The 16,896-nt window shown below is 41.4% G+C and overlaps 1 protein-coding gene and 3 pseudogenes across 1 annotated transcript in view; 3 read left to right on the forward strand and 1 right to left on the reverse strand.

Annotated features, from left to right (window-relative positions):
• The window catches only part of LOC136151559 (glutathione S-transferase A4-like), a 42,124-nt gene that overhangs the window by 23,340 nt on the left and 1,888 nt on the right, over positions 1-16,896 (reverse strand). The window lies entirely within an intron of this gene.
• Positions 200-10,833, forward strand: LOC136151180 (endogenous retrovirus group K member 25 Env polyprotein-like; annotated as a pseudogene).
• LOC136151181 (endogenous retrovirus group K member 25 Env polyprotein-like) lies at positions 12,119-15,424 on the forward strand (annotated as a pseudogene).
• Positions 15,656-16,341, forward strand: LOC136151586 (small ribosomal subunit protein eS8 pseudogene; annotated as a pseudogene).

Genomic DNA, 16,896 nt, shown 5'->3' on the forward strand with positions numbered 1-16,896 from the left:
GAAGTATGCAGAGAACACGCTGGTTGCGTGAAGGACAAGCTGATGTAATGTTAAACTATCTTCCCCTTAGAAACGTACTAACTTAGGGTATAAAAGCTACGGTAAAAAATAAAGCATTGCCAGACTCTGCCAGCTGCACACCGCAGTCTGCTCTCTCTTTCTCTCTCTCTCTCTCTCTCTCTCTCTCTCTCTCTCGCCGATGCCGTTCATCCTGAGGGTACCCCCTGGATCCTGCCGAGGCTGGACCCCGGCAAGTGGCGCCACGAACAGGGAACCTAAAGGTAAGCTCCCCCCCACTGTTCAATCTTGGGACAGCTAGGACCCCACTAGGGCGCCGCGGGCCCCCTACATGAGAAAGGTAGGGTAAGAAAGGTGGGTATGTTTCAGGTTCTTTCTTTCTTCTCTAAAATTAAGCCTCTTCTTTTTTTTTCTTTTTTTCTTCTTCTAATTAGTAACAAAAATGGCTAACAGTGAGTCAAAAGAAAGACAGCTTTTTATTGGAATCATAATGCAACTCCTTAACCGCAGAGGAATGGAAGTTAAAAAGACCAGTGTTCAGTCCTTTTCTACATTTGTCCAAGAGCAATGTCCTTGTTTTCCAGAAGAGAGCAGTTCTCCTGGGTTCCCTTACCCTCCTGCCCTCCACCCGGGTGCCCTTTCCCATGAGATCTCTTGCTATGTCAGCACATGTGTCTCCTCGGACAGTTCATTTACAAAAGCCCAGTTACAGGCCCTGGAAGGGGTCCCCCTTCCTGCAACTGGTGGGACTCTTCTTCGCTGAGACTGACATCCTGACCACTCGGGGTACTCAGGGGCCAGCTTGCCTGCCAATGGACCAGGCCCAGCGGCCGCAACGGGGACCCTTTTGTGCCTGGTTTCCTCCTGACGTGGACAACTGGCCAGAGTGCCCCGACCGGTAAGGAACAAGAGACTTTACTGACCTCTCTCCCCTTCCCTCTCTCTGTCCTCTCCTTAGCCCTTCCTATCCTTCCCGTTTTTCTAATCCCCCGGTCCTGGACACAGGAATTTGGTCGAAGGGCCTCAGCTTGAGCTGAGGGTTGGAGACTGATCACCTCCTCTTGGCAGAGAACTCGAATTCTGGTAGGGCCGAGTTCCAGTCCTCCCTTCTCTGGAAGCCCAGGGAAAAGCCCCGTAACGCCTGGGTGTCTGCAGGTGGCAGGAGAGGTCTGTAAGGCCACCCTTTTGCCCCCCTTTCCCGCCTCCTCCTCCTCCTTCTTTTCCTTCCCTCCTCTTAAAACCTTTGAAGACATCTGAAGTTCTGTGTCTCTATAGAAGGTTTTCTGAGACTATATTCCTGTATTTAAGGGAGTGTCTGATGAGGACTGCCAGGTTTATATGTGTGTGTTTTAACTCTGTGTTCTGATTTTTGATGGCCATTTTGCTTTTTGTTAGAACTTGATTTTCTTTCGCTGTGCCTTTCTTTCCCTGAGACCAGAGCTCTCAGGAACACTTATCTAGACCATCTCTAACTCCTGAGACTGAGGGAAAAAGGGAAAAGGGCTTTAAAATTTTTATTTCAACTTTTTTATAAACTAGTAAATTTTACATTGTAATATCTAATTCATGACCAAACTTAAAAAATGAAGCTAGATCTCACACTGTGTCTGTCTAAATATGTCTTTGTCTCTGGGTAATATTTTTTAGGTTAATTTGTAAAAGAGCTCTAGTTGATTGGCTTAAAAAAAAAAAAGGTAAGTGCTTACAAATCAAATAATTCTAAATTAAACGATAAATTCCAGGTTCAGGTAAACTGGGAAATATTCAGTATTAAATATCATATATTAATGTTTGTTTGTTGACCTATCTAATATAGACATGTCTTAGAGTAGTTAACATCTAGTAAAATATTTTCATTATGCCTAGGTTTATTGTAAGTTAAATATTGTTATATTGTAATATCTGTTACAAGTTTGTCAGCAAGGAAAGTACCTCAAGTAAAGAAACTTCAAAAACAAAAAAAAAAGATAAATGAGATATGAGCTTTTGAACTTTATTAAGATTAAAAATGTCCTTTTTTAATCAGTTTCTCTAGATTTTGGTAACCTAAATTTCTAAAGTTGTGCTAAACTAATAACAGAAGTTTGTTAAATAGCTAGGTCATTTCCAAATAAATTAAGATTCTGAAACATTCATTACTGAATACTAACTTACAGAAAAAACTAAAGATTTTAGACTATTAATAAACAATGTTTGATGCCATCCTGAGATGTTCGCTAGAATTTTTTAAGAAATTATCACTGATATTTATGTTCATCAATGTATAGAATGCTAATATAAAGGTAAATTCTTGGTTGCTTAAAGAAAGTAGGATGTGTGTGTTCAGTAAAAAAGGTATGAGAAATGAAGTTACACTTTATGAAGGGAAAAGGAAGTAGGTCTGACTTACAGGTGGCTGTTTCAGAATGGGAGAACAAAGAATTGGGTAGAGAGAAAGTGTTAAGAAGGTTTGATGGAAAGTGCACTCCAAGGGAAGAGTTTTGTGCATAAATACAAGTTTTCTTGAGATGTTAAACTGCCTTTGATAATGGATTTTAAGTTTCTTTACCTCTGAAGTGATCTGTTCTCTGTTTACCTTTGAAATCTTTTTTACTTTGGCTAAGTAAATATATTATTTCACAGTGATCTATATGATTCTACCTGACAGAGTACTATAGACCCTTTTGATATTTATTGGCAAAACTGCCTAAATAGCTTGATTTCTAGCTGACTTTGCGATGCTTCAGAGGGCCCCTGAGACATCCCAAAGAGCTATGAAACTACCTGAGTTCATTTGACATGTTAAATTGCATGGGAATTAGTGTTGGAGGAGTGATAAATCTCAGGTTATATTGTATGGTTGATGTTACTTATATAGATATCCTAGAAATTATGTGAAACTCATGAAAATCTGATATGTCCTGGTAAAATCTTGTCAGTTATAATTTTAGTTATCATGTTAAAGTGTTATAAGTCACAGCAATGACCAGGCTACTTTGTCAATTACAATTTAATTAGATTTTAAACATGCCTTGTATGGTTTCACTCTCATGCCTTTAGAAAAATACTGCTAGTTCTTCAAGATTTATAAAAAAGACTTTTCTAAGATTAACTGAAAATTTTTGTTTGTTTGCTATCTGGTAAATTGGTAACAGACTGAAATTTAGTCTACTCTATGTTAAGAGAACAAAGTTTTCTTAGAATGAATCTTTCAATAACAGATTATGAATTTCTTTGCCTTTAAGTGATTTATATTCGTTTTTAAAATCTTTTGTTACTTGGTAAAGTAAATAAGTGTTATTTAATAGTATAGAACATATAAAAGCTCATTCTGCTTCTACCAAAAATAACCCCTCACTGTTAGACTTGTGCTATCTTAATGTCTTAAAACTGACAACGCCCCTGCTTACACTTCTAAATCTTATCAAGACTTTTGTACAAGGTTTCATATAAAGCATAGCACAGGTATCCCTTATAACCCACAGGGACAAGCCATTATAGAAAAAGCACATCAGATCCTAAAAACTCAAATTTTAAAACTACAGGAAGGTGAATTTAAGTATACTTCCCCTCACCAGACTCTACAACACGCTCTTTTGTGATAAACAACCTAAACACTGATTCATTTGGGGTTACTGCAATATCTGACATTGGAGTGCAGAGCAGCAGAGTACAAAACTTCTGGTTAAATAGAAAGACCTTCTTTCAGGACGATGGAAGGGTCCTGACCCATTACTAACCAGAGACCGAGGGTGTGCTTGTATTTTTCCCCAGGGTGCTGAGTCGCCAATTTGGGTCCTGGACAGACTGATTCGCCCTGTCGCAGTCCCCCACACATCCGGTTCCCCCATTGCTTCAAACACAAAAGAAGGAGGACACTCCTCTGCCCCTGCCTCCGCTGCCCACCTGTAAGGGCCAGCAGACTCTGAAACAACCGGCAGCAGAGATCCCAGAAGAACAAAGGGCAACAAGCCTCCATACCCACATGGGGGCAAATGAAGTCGCTGTGCCGTCAAGCACAGAGAATAGCTTCTCTACAGGGATCCCCAACCTCTCCTGAAAGGGTTTTTATTGCTATGCTTGCTTTACTGTCTTGCCAGGCAAGTGCTACCTCTTCTACATTAAAAAAAAAAAAAAAAATACTGGACATATTTCCCTGATCCCCCGACCTTCCAAGTAGTTACTTGGAACAATGACCCTATACGGGTCAACACAGACCAGCCTCATCTCTTGGGAGGATCCTATACTTCTTATAATAAAGATCATTATACTTTTAGGGGATTAGCAGATGACCTTCCCCTTTGCTTTAACTTCCCCATAGTCATAGACGAGATCTTATCACTCCCTCTAAGGAAGGGTGTGTCGGAACCTGCAAGAAAGCAATTTTGACAGATTCTCCAGCATCAAAATTTTCAGACAAAACAGGAGATCGGCTGGTCTGGATATTACAGGCCCATATGCCCGGGGTCCTTGACCCCTATAAATCCTTGTTCCTTAATGCTCCACCAAAATATCCAAATTGTATTGATGTTGCTTCTTCAGATGTTGTACGGAAAACTATAGACAACCGCCTTGGATACATGGTATGGAAATCCTGTACTTATAATTCAAAAACAGATTATAGAATACTGGGAGGCAGAAACTATTCGGTACAAGAGTGGGGCAATCCAAATCCAAGTCAGAATCCAGGATCTCTTTCTGACCATGTCAGTAGGTTTAGCAATTGGAAAAATGATTCCCTCCCTTGGCCATTGGTGTTCAACAGATGGCATTATAATCAATGTTTTCCCCCCATGTTGTCCTATACAACTAAGGGTAAAACTTTTTGGCAACCAGAAATTTGGAGGGCCCTTGCTCCCACCTCCCTTGTTACTCTATCTCGCCCAGAGAATGATTCCACCTATTCTGTGCTGGCTTGTTTACCCTCCCCTTAGGTTTTTTTGTTTACTAATGATTCAAAAAGGCTTCATATACAAATGAATTACTCAGGTGGACCAAATATAGTCTATTGTGAACCATGCATGCTCTCATCCTGTTTAACCCCTCAATATAATATTTGTTCTTGTGTGGTCCTGCAACGCCCACCTTATCTTATGGTGCCTGTCACAGTGAATGCCTATTGGTATGACAATTACGGTTTAGCCGTTCTGCAACAACTGTAAGATTTAATGTGTTCCCGACGTCTTGTGGGATTACTTATTCTAGAGATTTCAGCTTTGATAACAGCAATTACCTCTATCACTGTGGTAGCGATATCCTTGACTCAACAAGTACACACTGCTCAATATGTCAATGATATGTCAAAAATGTTTCTTTAGCTCTAGCTATGCAAGAGATTATAGATAGGAAATTAGAAGTAAAATAGATGCCCTAGAAGAAGCAGTCATGCATATTGGCACTGAGTTGCAGGCTTTAAGGGTAAAGTTAGCACTATCCTGTCACGCTGGCTATCGGTGGATCTGTGTAACGCCCCTGAAAGTAAATGATACAGATTACAATTGGGAAAGGGTTAAAAATCATATTTCAGCTGTATGGAATAGCTCCAGCATTAGTTTAGATCTTGGAAAGCTTCACGGTCAGATAAAAATCTTAGAACATTCCCACCTGGACTTTACTGCTGCAGGAGCTGCTCATGATTTTTTTCATACCTTTTGTAACTTTATTACTGGAAAAAATATCCCATCAACTATCTTCAGTTAGCTGCTGTAGCAGCCCTAGTTTTACTTCTCATTATAATCCTTCCTTGCATTGTCAGAACTCTCTGGCAGAGCACTCAGAAGCTCGTGACTGAGATCCATCTGGCTATCTTAAAAAATGGGAGGGATGCTGGGAGCCAACACACGAGACCCTACCCATGACAAGGTCATGAGGGAGAAAACCTCACAGGCAAGGCGGATCAGGTTTTCAGGGGTTTCGAAAAGGCCAGCTCACGAGATCCCACCCATGACTAGGTCATGAGGAGAAAGCCTGACAGGCAAGGCAGATCAGGTTTTCAGGGATTTCGAAAAGCAGCCCCCGGCGCTCACCTTAAAGGTAATATCTGTCTTTCTGATGCCTGGCTCAATAGACTACTCCCTAATTTCTGTGACACAGGCAGAAGGCCTACCCCGATCTCTTCCCAAATAAGAATCAATTTAGAACTTTTATCAACAAGTTTCCCAGGTAGTGGTATTTTATGAGATTATCCAGGGTGAAAGGAGTGTTTTAATTTAAACTCCTTTGCTGGTATTTTAGTTTGTTTGGCAAATGCATTTATGCCCGTGGTACTAATATGCATGATTGCTTATAACACCCTAGTCATAAAATAGCATAAAGAACCTGATTATATAAAAGCCCTAATAGACATAGAGCATTTTTGAGGGGTGAAGGAGTCCTATTAGAAAACATAAGAAAAATTATTCTAAATGTGGTTATTGAGTTGACGTTTGCTTGCTGTATTTTGCTTTTAATGTGCTAAGGTTGTGTTATAGAAACCATTGTTAACATAGTTAAAGATCTAGAGCAATAAGAACTTAGCCCTAGTGTGGTAACAATGAGATGGTTGCTAATTGTCAGCCAGGAGTGCTAGGCAGAGGCTGCCCCACTGAAGCCGCAGAGTCTGTGTGGGGTAAACTTCTTAGATAAATGCAACTGACAACTTCTGCAGAAGGATTAATTTTTGTGTTAACAAGGTTATACTTCTCCTCTGTACTGTTGCCCTATGAGACTGCTACCTTTCAGTTAAGGTCACCAGAGAAACAGAAAATCGGTTTACATTCACCTGACTTGCATAAAATGTTAATAGACCCCAGGGCCAGAAGATAATGTACAAGACCCTCATAAACAAAGAAATATGCAGAGAACACCCTGGTTTCGTGAAGAACAAGCTGATGTAATGTTAAACTATCTTCCCCTTAGAAACGTACTAACTTAGGGTATAAAAGCTACGGTAAAAAATAAAGCATTGCCAGACTCTGCCAGCTGAACACTGCAATCTGCTCTCTCTCTCTCTCTCTCTCTCTCTCACCGACGCCGTTCATCCTGAGGGTATCCCCTGGATCCTGCCGAGGCTGGACCCCGGCAAGTGGCGCCACGAACAGGGAACCCGAAGGTAAGCTCCCCCCCATTGTTCAGTCTTCGGAACGGCTAGGACCCCACTAGGGCGCCATGGGCCCCCCTGCTTAAGACAGGTAGGGTGAGGAAAGTGGGCAGGCTTCAGGTTTTAGAACCCGACTAGTGCGCTACAGGCCCCCATACATAGGAAAGGTAGGGTAAGAAAGGTGGGTATGTTTCAGGTTCTTTCTTTCTTCTCTAAAATTAAGCCTCTTCCTTTCTTCTCTTTTTTTCTTCTTCTAATTAGTAACAAAAATGGCTAACAGTGACTCAAAAGAAAGAAAGCTTTTTATTGGAATCATAATGCAACTCCTTAACCGCAGAGGAATTGAAGTTAAAAAGACCAGTGTTCAGTCCTTTTTTACATTTGTCCAAGAGCAATGTGCTTGTTTTCCAGAAGAGAGCAGTTCTCCTGGGTTCCCTTACCCTCCTGCCCTCCACCCGGGTGCCCTTTCCCATGAGATCTCTTGCTTTGTCAGCGCGTGTGTCTCCTCGGACAGTTCATTTACAAAAGCCCAGTTACAGGCCCTGGAAGGGGTCCCCCTTCCTGCAACTGGTGGGACTCTTCTTCGCTGAGACTGACATCCTGACCACTCGGGGTACTCAGGGGCCAGCTTGCCTGCCAATGGACCAGGCCCAGCGGCCGCAACGGGGACCCTTTTGTGCCTGGTTTCCTCCTGACACAGACAACTGGCCAGAGTGCCTGACTGGTAGGAACAAGAGACTTTACTGACCTCTCTCCCCTTCCCTCTCTCTGTCCTCTCCTTAGCCCTTCCTACCCTTACCGTTTTTCTAATCCCCTGGTCCTGGACACAGGAATTTGGTCGAAGGGCCTCAACTTGAGCTGAGGATTGGAGACTGATCACCTCCTCTTGGCAGAGAACTCGAATTCTGGTAGGGCCGAGTTCCAGTCCTCCCTTCTCTGGAAGCCCAGGGAAAAGTCCCGCAATGCCTGGGTGTCTGCAGGTGGCAGGAGAGGTCTGTAAGGCCACCCTTTTGCCCCCCTTTCCCGCCTCCTCCTCCTCCTTCTTTTCCTTTCCTCCTCTTAAAACCTTTGAAGACATTTGAAGTTCTGTGTCTCTATAGAAGGTTTTCTGAGAGACTGTATTCTTGTATTTAAGGGAGTGTCTGATGAGGACTGCCAGGTTTATATGTGTGTGTTTTAACTCTATGTTCTGATTTTTGATGGCCATTTTGCTTTTTGTTAGAACTTGCTTTCTTTCCCTGTGCCTTGAGACCAGGGCTCTCAGGAACACTTATCTAGATCATCTCTAACTCCTGAGACTGAGGGAAAAAGGGAAAAAGCCTTTAAAATTTTTATTTATTTCAACTTTTTTATAAACTAGTAAATTTTGTATTGTAATATCTAATTCATGACCAAACTTAGAATATGAAGCTAGATCTTGCACTGTGTCTGTCTAAATATGTCTTGGTATGTCTTTGTCTCTGGGTAATATTTTTTAGGTTAATTTGTAAAAGAGCTCTAATTGATTGGCTTAAAGAAAAAAAGGTAAGCGCTTACAAATCAAATAATTCTAAATTAAACGATAAATTCCAGTTTCAGGTAAACTGGGAAATATTCAGTATTAAATACCCGATATGAATGTTTGTTTGCTGACCTATCTAATATAGACATGTCTTAGAGTAGTTAACATCTAGTAAAATATTTTCATTATGCCTAGGTTTATTATAAGTTAAATATTGTTATATTCTAATATCTGTTACAAGTTTGTCAGCAAGGAAAGTACCTCAAGTAAAGAAACTTCAATAACAAAAAAAAAAGGGGGTAAATGAGTTATGAGCTTTTGAACTTTATTAAGATTAAAAATGTCTGTCTAAAACAGTTTCTTTAGATTTTGGTAACCTGAATTTCTAAAGTTGTGCTAAACTAGTAACAGAAGTTTATTAAATAGCTAGGTCATTTCCAAATAAAATAAGATTCTGAAACATTCATTACTGAATACTAACTTACAGAAAAAACTAAAGATTTTAGACTATTAATAAATAATGTTTGATGCCATCCTGAGATGTTCGCTAGAATTTTTTTAGAAATTATCACTGGTATTTATGTTCACCAATATATAGAATGCTACTATAAAGGTAAATTCTTGGTTGCTTAAAGAAAGTAGGATGTGTGTGTTCAGTAAAAAAGGTATGAGAAATGAAGTTACACTTTATGAAGGGAAAAGGAAGTAGGTCTGACTTACAGGTGGCTGTTTCAGAATGGGAGAACAAAGTAATGGGTAGAGAAAGTGTTAAGAAGGTTTGATGGAAAGTGCACTCCAAGGGAAGAGTTTTGTGCATAAAAACAAGTTTTCTTGAGTGCCGGGAGCCAACACACGAGGCCCTGCCCTTGGAAAGGCCATAGGGGAGAAAAACCTTATGGGCAAGGCGAATCAGGTTATCAGGGGTTTCGAAAAGGTCAGCTCACGAGACCCTGCCCCTAACAAGGCCATAAGGGAAAAAACCTGACGGGCAAGGCGAATCAGGTTATCAGGGGTTTTTTGATAAGGCCAGCTCATGAGATCCCACCCATGACAAGGTCATGAGGAGAAAGCCTGACAGGCAAGGCAGATCAGGTTTTCAGGGATTTCGGAAAGCTGCCCCCTGCGCTCACCTTAAAGATGATATCTGTCTTTCTGATGCCTGCCTCAATGGACTACTCCCTAATCTCCCTGACACAGGCAGGAAGGCCTTCCCCGATCTCTTCCCAAATAAGAATCAATTTAGAATTTTAATCAATAAGTTTCCCAGGTGGTGGTATTTTATGAAATTATTTAGGGTGAAAGGAGTGTTTTAATTTAAACTCCTTTGCTGGTAGTTTGTTAGCCAAATGCCTTTATGCCCTTGGTACTAATATGCATGATTGCTTACAATATCCTAATCATAAAATAGCATAAAGAACCTGATTAAATAAAAGCCCTAATAGATATAGAGCCCTTTTAACGGGTAAAGGAGTCCTATTAGAAAACATAAGAAAATTATTCTATAGGTGGTTATTGGGTTGTGATTTGCTTGCTATGTTTTGCTTGCTGTGTTTTGCTTGCTGTATTTTTGCCTTTAATGTGCTAAGGTTGTGTTATAAAAACCATTGTTAATATAGTTAAAGATCTAGGGAAATAAGAACTTAGCCCTAGTGTGGTAACAATGAGATGGTTGTTAATTGTCAGCCAGGAGTACTAGGCAGAAGCTGCCTCACTGAAGCCGCAGAGTCTGTATGGAGTAAACTTCTTAGATAAACGCAACTGACAACTTTTGCAGAAAGATTAATTTTTGTATTAACAAGAATATAATTCTACTCTGTACTACTTCCCTATGACCCTGTTACCTTTCAGTTAAGGTCACCATAAAAACGGAAAATAGGTTTACAATCACCTGACCTGCATAAAATGTTAATAGCCTCAAGGCCAGAAGATAATGTACATGACCCTCATAAACAAAGAAGTATGCAGAAAACACCCTGGTTTCGTGAAGGACAAGCTGATGTAATGTTAAACTATCTTCCCCTTAGAAATGTACTAACTTAAGGTATAAAAGCTATGGTAAAAAATAAAGCATTGCCAGACTCTTCCAGACTCTCTGAACCCCCGTCTGGTCATTCTCTCTCTCTCTCTCTCTCTTTCTCTCTCTCTCCCTCGCAGACTTGGCCCTATCAAGGCTGGTCTCACGTCTCTCTCTCTCGCCTACGCCTTTCATCCTGAGGGTACCCCCTGGATCCTGCCGAGGCTGGACCCCGGCACTTGAGATGTTAAACTGCCTTTGATAATGGATTTTAAGTTTCTTTACCTCTGAAGTGATCTGTTCTCTGTTTACCTTTGAAATCTTTTTTACTTTGGCTAAGTAAATATATTATTTCACAGTGATCTATATGATTCTACCTGACAGAGTACTATAAACCCTTTTGATATTTATTGGCAAAACTGCCTAAATAGCTTGACTTCTAGCTGACTTTGCGATGCTTCAGAGGGCCCCTGAGACATCCCAAAGAGCTATGAAACTACCTGAGTTCATTTGACATGTTAAATTGCATGGGAATTAGTGTTGGAGGAGTGATAAATCTCAGGTTATATTGTATGGTTGATGTTACTTATATAGATATCCTAGAAATTATGTGAAACTCATGAAAATCTGATATGTCCTGGTAAAATCTTGTCAGTTATAATTTTAGTTATCATGTTAAAGTGTTATAAGTCACAGCAATGACCAGGCTACTTTGTCAATTACAATTTAATTAGATTTTAAACATGCCTTGTATGGTTTCACTCTCATGCCTTTAGAAAAATACTGCTAGTTCTTCAAGATTTATAAAAAAGACTTTTCTAAGATTAACTGAAAATTTTTGTTTGTTTGCTATCTGGTAAATTGGTAACAGACTGAAATTTAGTCTACTCTATGTTAAGAGAACAAAGTTTTCTTAGAATGAATCTTTCAAAAACAGATTATGAATTTCTTTGCCTTTAAGTGATTTATATTCGTTTTTAAAATCTTTTGTTACTTGGTAAAGTAAATAAGTGTTGTTTAATAGTATAGAACATATAAAAGCTCATTCTGCTTCTACCAAAAATAACCCCTCACTGTTAGACTTGTGCTATCTTAATGTCTTAAAACTGACAACGCCCCTGCTTACACTTCTAAATCTTATCAAGACTTTTGTACAAGGTATCATATAAAACATAGCACAGGTATCCCTTATAACCCACAGGGACAAGCCATCGTAGAAAGAGCACATCAGATCCTAAAAACTCAAATTTTAAAACTACAGGAAGGTGAATTTAAGTATACTTCCCCTCACCAGACTCTACAACACGCTCTTTTGTGATAAACAACCTAAACACTGATTCATTTGGGGTTACTGCAATGCTCCGACATTGGAGTTCAGAGGAGAAGAGTACAAAACCTCTGGTTAGATAGAAAGACCTTCTTTCAGGACGATGGAAGGGTCCTGACCCATTACTAACCAGCGGCCGAGGGTGTGCTTGTATTTCTCCCCAGGGTGCTGAGTCGCCAATTTGGGTCCTGGACAGACTGATTCGCCCTGTCGCAGTCCCCCACACATCCGGTTCCCCCATTGCTTCGACCACAAAAGAAGGAGGACACTCCTCTGCCCCTGCCTCCGCCGCCCACCTGTAAGGGCCAGCAGACTCTGAAACAACCGGCAGCAGAGATCCCAGAAGAACAAACGGCAACAAGCCTCCATACCCACATGGGGGCAAATGAAGTCGCTGTGCCGTCAAGCACAGAGAATAGCTTCTCTACAGGGATCCTCAGCCTCTCCTGAAAGGGTTTTTATTGCTATGCTTGCTTTACTGTCTTGCCAGGCAAGTGCTACCTCTTCTACATAAAAAAAAATACTGGACATATTTCCCTGATCCCCCGACCTTCCAAGTAGTTACTTGGAACAATGACCCTATACGGGTCAACACAGACCAGCCTCATCTCTTGGGAGGATCCTATTCTTCTTATAATAAAGATCATTATACTTTTAGGGGATTAGCAGATGACCTTCCCCTTTGCTTAACTTCCCCATAGTCATACACGAGATCTTATCACTCCCTCTAAGGAGGGGTGTGTCGGAACCTGCAAGAAAGCAATTTTGACAGATTCTCCAGCATCAAAATTTTCAGACAAAACAGGAGATTGGCTGGTTTGGATATTACAGGCCCATATGCCTGGGGTCCTTGACCCCTATAAATCCTTGTTCCTTAATGCTCCACCAAAATATCCAAATTGTATTGATGTTGCTTCTTCAGATGTTGTACGGAAAACTATAGACAACCGCCTTGGATATTCAGTATGGAAATCTTGTATTTATATTTCAAAAACAGATTATAAAATACCGGGAGGCAGAAACTATTCGGTACAAGACTGGAGCAATCCAAATCCAAGTCAGAATCCAGGATCTGTTTCTGACCATGTCAGTAGGTTTAGCAATTGGAAAAATGATTCCCTCCCTTGGCCGTTGGTGGCCAACAGATGGCATTATAATCAATTTGATCCCCCCACGTTGTCCTATACAACTAAGGGTAAAACTTTTTGGCAACCAGAAATTTGGAGGGCACTTGCTGCCACCTCCCTTGTTACTCTATCTCGGCCAGAGAATGATTCCACCTATTCTGTGCTGGCTTGTTTACCCTCCCCTTAGGTTTTTTTGCTTACTAATGATTCAAAAAGGCTTCATATACAAATGAATTACTCAGGTGGACCAAATATAGTCTATTGTGACCATGCATGCTCTCATCCTGTTTAACCCTTCAATATAACATTTGTTCTTTTGTGGTGCTGCAACGCCCACCTTATCTTATGGTGCCTGTCACAGTGAATGCCTATTGGTATGACAATTACCGTTTAGCCGTTCTGCAACAACTACAAGATTTAATGTGTCCCCGATGGTTTGTAGGATTACTTATTCTAGAGATTTCAGCTTTGATAACAGCAATTACCTCTATCACTGTGGTAGCGATATCCTTGACTCAACAAGTACATACTGCTCAATATGTCAATGATATGTCCAAAAATGTGTCTTTAGCTCTAGCTATGCAAGAGATTATAGATAGGAAATTAGAAGTAAAAATAGATGCCCTAGAAGAAGCAGTCATGCATATTGGCACTGAGTTGCAGGCTTTAAGGATAAAGTTAGCACTATCCTGTCACGCTGACTATCGGTGGATCTGTGTAACGCCCCTGAAAGTAAATGATACAGATTACAATTGGGAAAGGGTTAAAAATCATATTTCAGCTGTATGGAATAGCTCCAGCATTAGTTTAGATCTTGGAAAGCTTCACGGTCAGATAAAAACCTTAGAACATTCCCGGCTGGACTTTACTGCTGCAGGAGCTGCTCATGATTTTTTTCATACCTTTTGTAACTTTATTACTGGAAAAAATATCCTATCAACTATCTTCAGTTAGCTGCTGTAGCAGCCCTAGTTTTACTTCTCATTATAATCCTTCCTTGCATTGTCAGAACTCTCCGGCAGGGTACTCAGAAGCTCGTGACTGAGATCCATCTGGCTGTCTTAAAAAGTAAAAAAAGGGAGAGGTGCTGGGAGCCAAAACACGAGACCCTACCCATGACAAGGTCATGAGGGAGAAAACCTCACAGGCAAGGCGGATCAGGTTTTCAGGGGTTTCGAAAAGGCCAGCTCACGAGATCCCACCCATGACAAGGTCACGAGGAGAAAGCCTGACAGGCAAGGCAGATCAGGTTTTCAGGGATTTCGAAACGCAGCCCCCGGCGCTCACCTTAAAGACGATATCTGTCTTTCTGATGCCTGCCTCAATAGACTATTCCCTAATTTCTGTGACCCAGGCAGAAGGCCTTCCCTGATCTCTTCCCAAATAAGAATCAATTTAGAACTTTAATCAATAAGTTTACCAGGTAGTGGTATTTTACGAGGTTATCCAGGGTGAAAGGAGTGTTTTAATTTAAACTCCTTTGCTGGTAGTTTGTTAGCCAAATGCATTTATGCCCTTGGTACGAATATGCATGATTGCTTATAATATCCTAATCATAAAATAGCATAAAGAACCTGATTATATAAAAGCCCTAATAGACATAGAGCATTTTTGAGGGGTGAAGGAGTCCTATTAGAATACATAAGAAAAATTATTCTAAATGTGGTTATTGAGTTGATGTTTGCTTGCTGTGTTTTGCTTGCTGTTTTTGCTTTTAATGTGCTAAGGTTGTGTTATAGAAACCATTGTTAATATAGTTAAAGATCTAGAGCAATAAGAACTTAGCCCTAGTGTGGTAACAATGAGATGGTTGCTAATTGTCAGCCAGGAGTGCTAGGCAGAGGCTGCCCCACTGAAGCCACAGAGTCTGTGTGGGGTAAACTTCTTAGATAAATGCAACTGACAACTTCTGCAGAAGGATTAATGTTTGTGTTAACAAGGTTATACTTCCACTCTGTACTGTTGCCCTATGAGACTGCTACCTTTCAGTTAAGGTTACCAGAGAAACAGAAAATAGGTTTACATTCACCTGACTTGCATAAAATGTTAATAGGCCCCAAGGCTAGAAGATAATGTACAAGACCCTCATAAACAAAGAAGTATGAAGAAAACACCCTGGTTTCGTGAAGGACAAGCTGATGTAATGTTAAACTATCTTCCCCTTAGAAATGTACTGATTTAGGGTATAAAAGCTACGGTAAAAAATCAAGCATTGCCAGACTCGGCTGAACACCCCGTCTGGTCACTCTCTCTCTTTCTCCCTCGCAGACTTGGCCCTATCAAGGCTGGTCTCACGTGTCTTCTTTCTCTCGCCAACGCCGTTCATCCTGAGGGTAACCCTTGGATCCTGCCGAGGCTGGACCCCGACAGTCGGACATGACTCAGCAACTGAACTGAACTGATAAGGGACCTGCATCACCTGTGAAGTGATATAGTATTGTTGGAAGCGGCCTTAGTGTTGTTGTATATAAATATTACAAACTTCAGAACAACTATTAAGACCAGAAAAATACAAACTATAATTGACACGCTAAGAAAGGAGAAAAAATGGAATTATATAACATGCTCAATTAAAACAGAGAGGGCAGCTCTTTCCAGCCAGCGCTGAGCGATGGGCATCTCTCGGGATAACTGGCACATGCGCCGTAAGACCGGGGGCAAGAGAAAGCCCTACCACAAGAAGCGGAAGTATGAGCTGGGATGCCCCGCTGCCAACACAAAGATTGGCCCCCGCCGCATACACGCAGTCCGTGTGTGGGGAGGCAACAAGAAGTACCCGGCCTTGAAGCTGGACGTGGGGAACTTCTCCTGGGGCTCGGAGTGTTGTACACGCAAGGCAAGAATAATCGATGTTGTCTATAATGCATCCAACAACGAACTGGTCCGTACCAAGACCCTGGAGAAGAACTGTATTGTGTTCGTCGACAGCACACCCTACCGACAGTGGTACGAGCCCCACTATGCACTGCCCCTGGGCCGCAAGAAGGGGCCCAAGCTGACTCCTGAGGAGGAAGAGATGTTAAACAAGAAACGATCAAAGAAAATTCAGAAGAAATACGATGAGAGGAAAAAGAATGTGAAAATCAGCAGTCTTCTAGAGGAGCAATTCCAGCAGGGCAAGCTTCTTGCATGCATCGCTTCAAGACCAGGCCAGTGTGGCCGAGCAGACGGCTATGTGCTAGAGGGAAAAGAGCTCGAGTTCTATCTGAGGAAGATCAAGGCCCGGAAAGGCAAATAAACCCTCTTCCCTCCTGTCTTAACTCATCTAATAAAGGCGTATACTGTTCTATGCCAACAAATAAATAAAACACAGAGGGCAGAAAAAGCATAGAAGACCAAGCGGGGGGCGGGGGGGGGGGCAGACAAAGAACAAAGGCAACAAATAGAAAAGAGTCACACAATAAAGAAAAGAGTAGACATGAATGCAACCACATCAATAATCACTTTAAATGTGAATTGTCATGGTCTGTGCACAAGTTGGAAAAGAATCTCCTGACACAAGGCAGAATGAGAGGAGTATAGAGTTTATTAAAGCAGGAGACAGTTAGAACAGCGGGCTGGCTCAAGGAACAGCTGACTCCTTTCATGGATTAGTAGCCAATTTTTATAGTCTCAAGACAAAGAAAATTCCTGCTGGAAGGGTGGCATTAGGTGATTAGTTAGGGTGCTATAGGGTGGGTAATTGGGTGAGTATTTTTTCCTAATATGGGGTCAGGGAGCTGGCCAGTTTAGATCAGGGAGGCTCACGGCAATGGTTACCGAGGGACCTGGTCAGTTGGGAGATGACCTCAGTGCAGGGCTCCACCTCTGTGACCTCCATATAAGGCTTTACACCTGTGACCATGATTCAGA

This window comes from Muntiacus reevesi, chromosome 20 (assembly GCF_963930625.1).
Source record: "Muntiacus reevesi chromosome 20, mMunRee1.1, whole genome shotgun sequence".
Classification (NCBI taxonomy): Eukaryota; Metazoa; Chordata; class Mammalia; order Artiodactyla; family Cervidae; genus Muntiacus; species Muntiacus reevesi.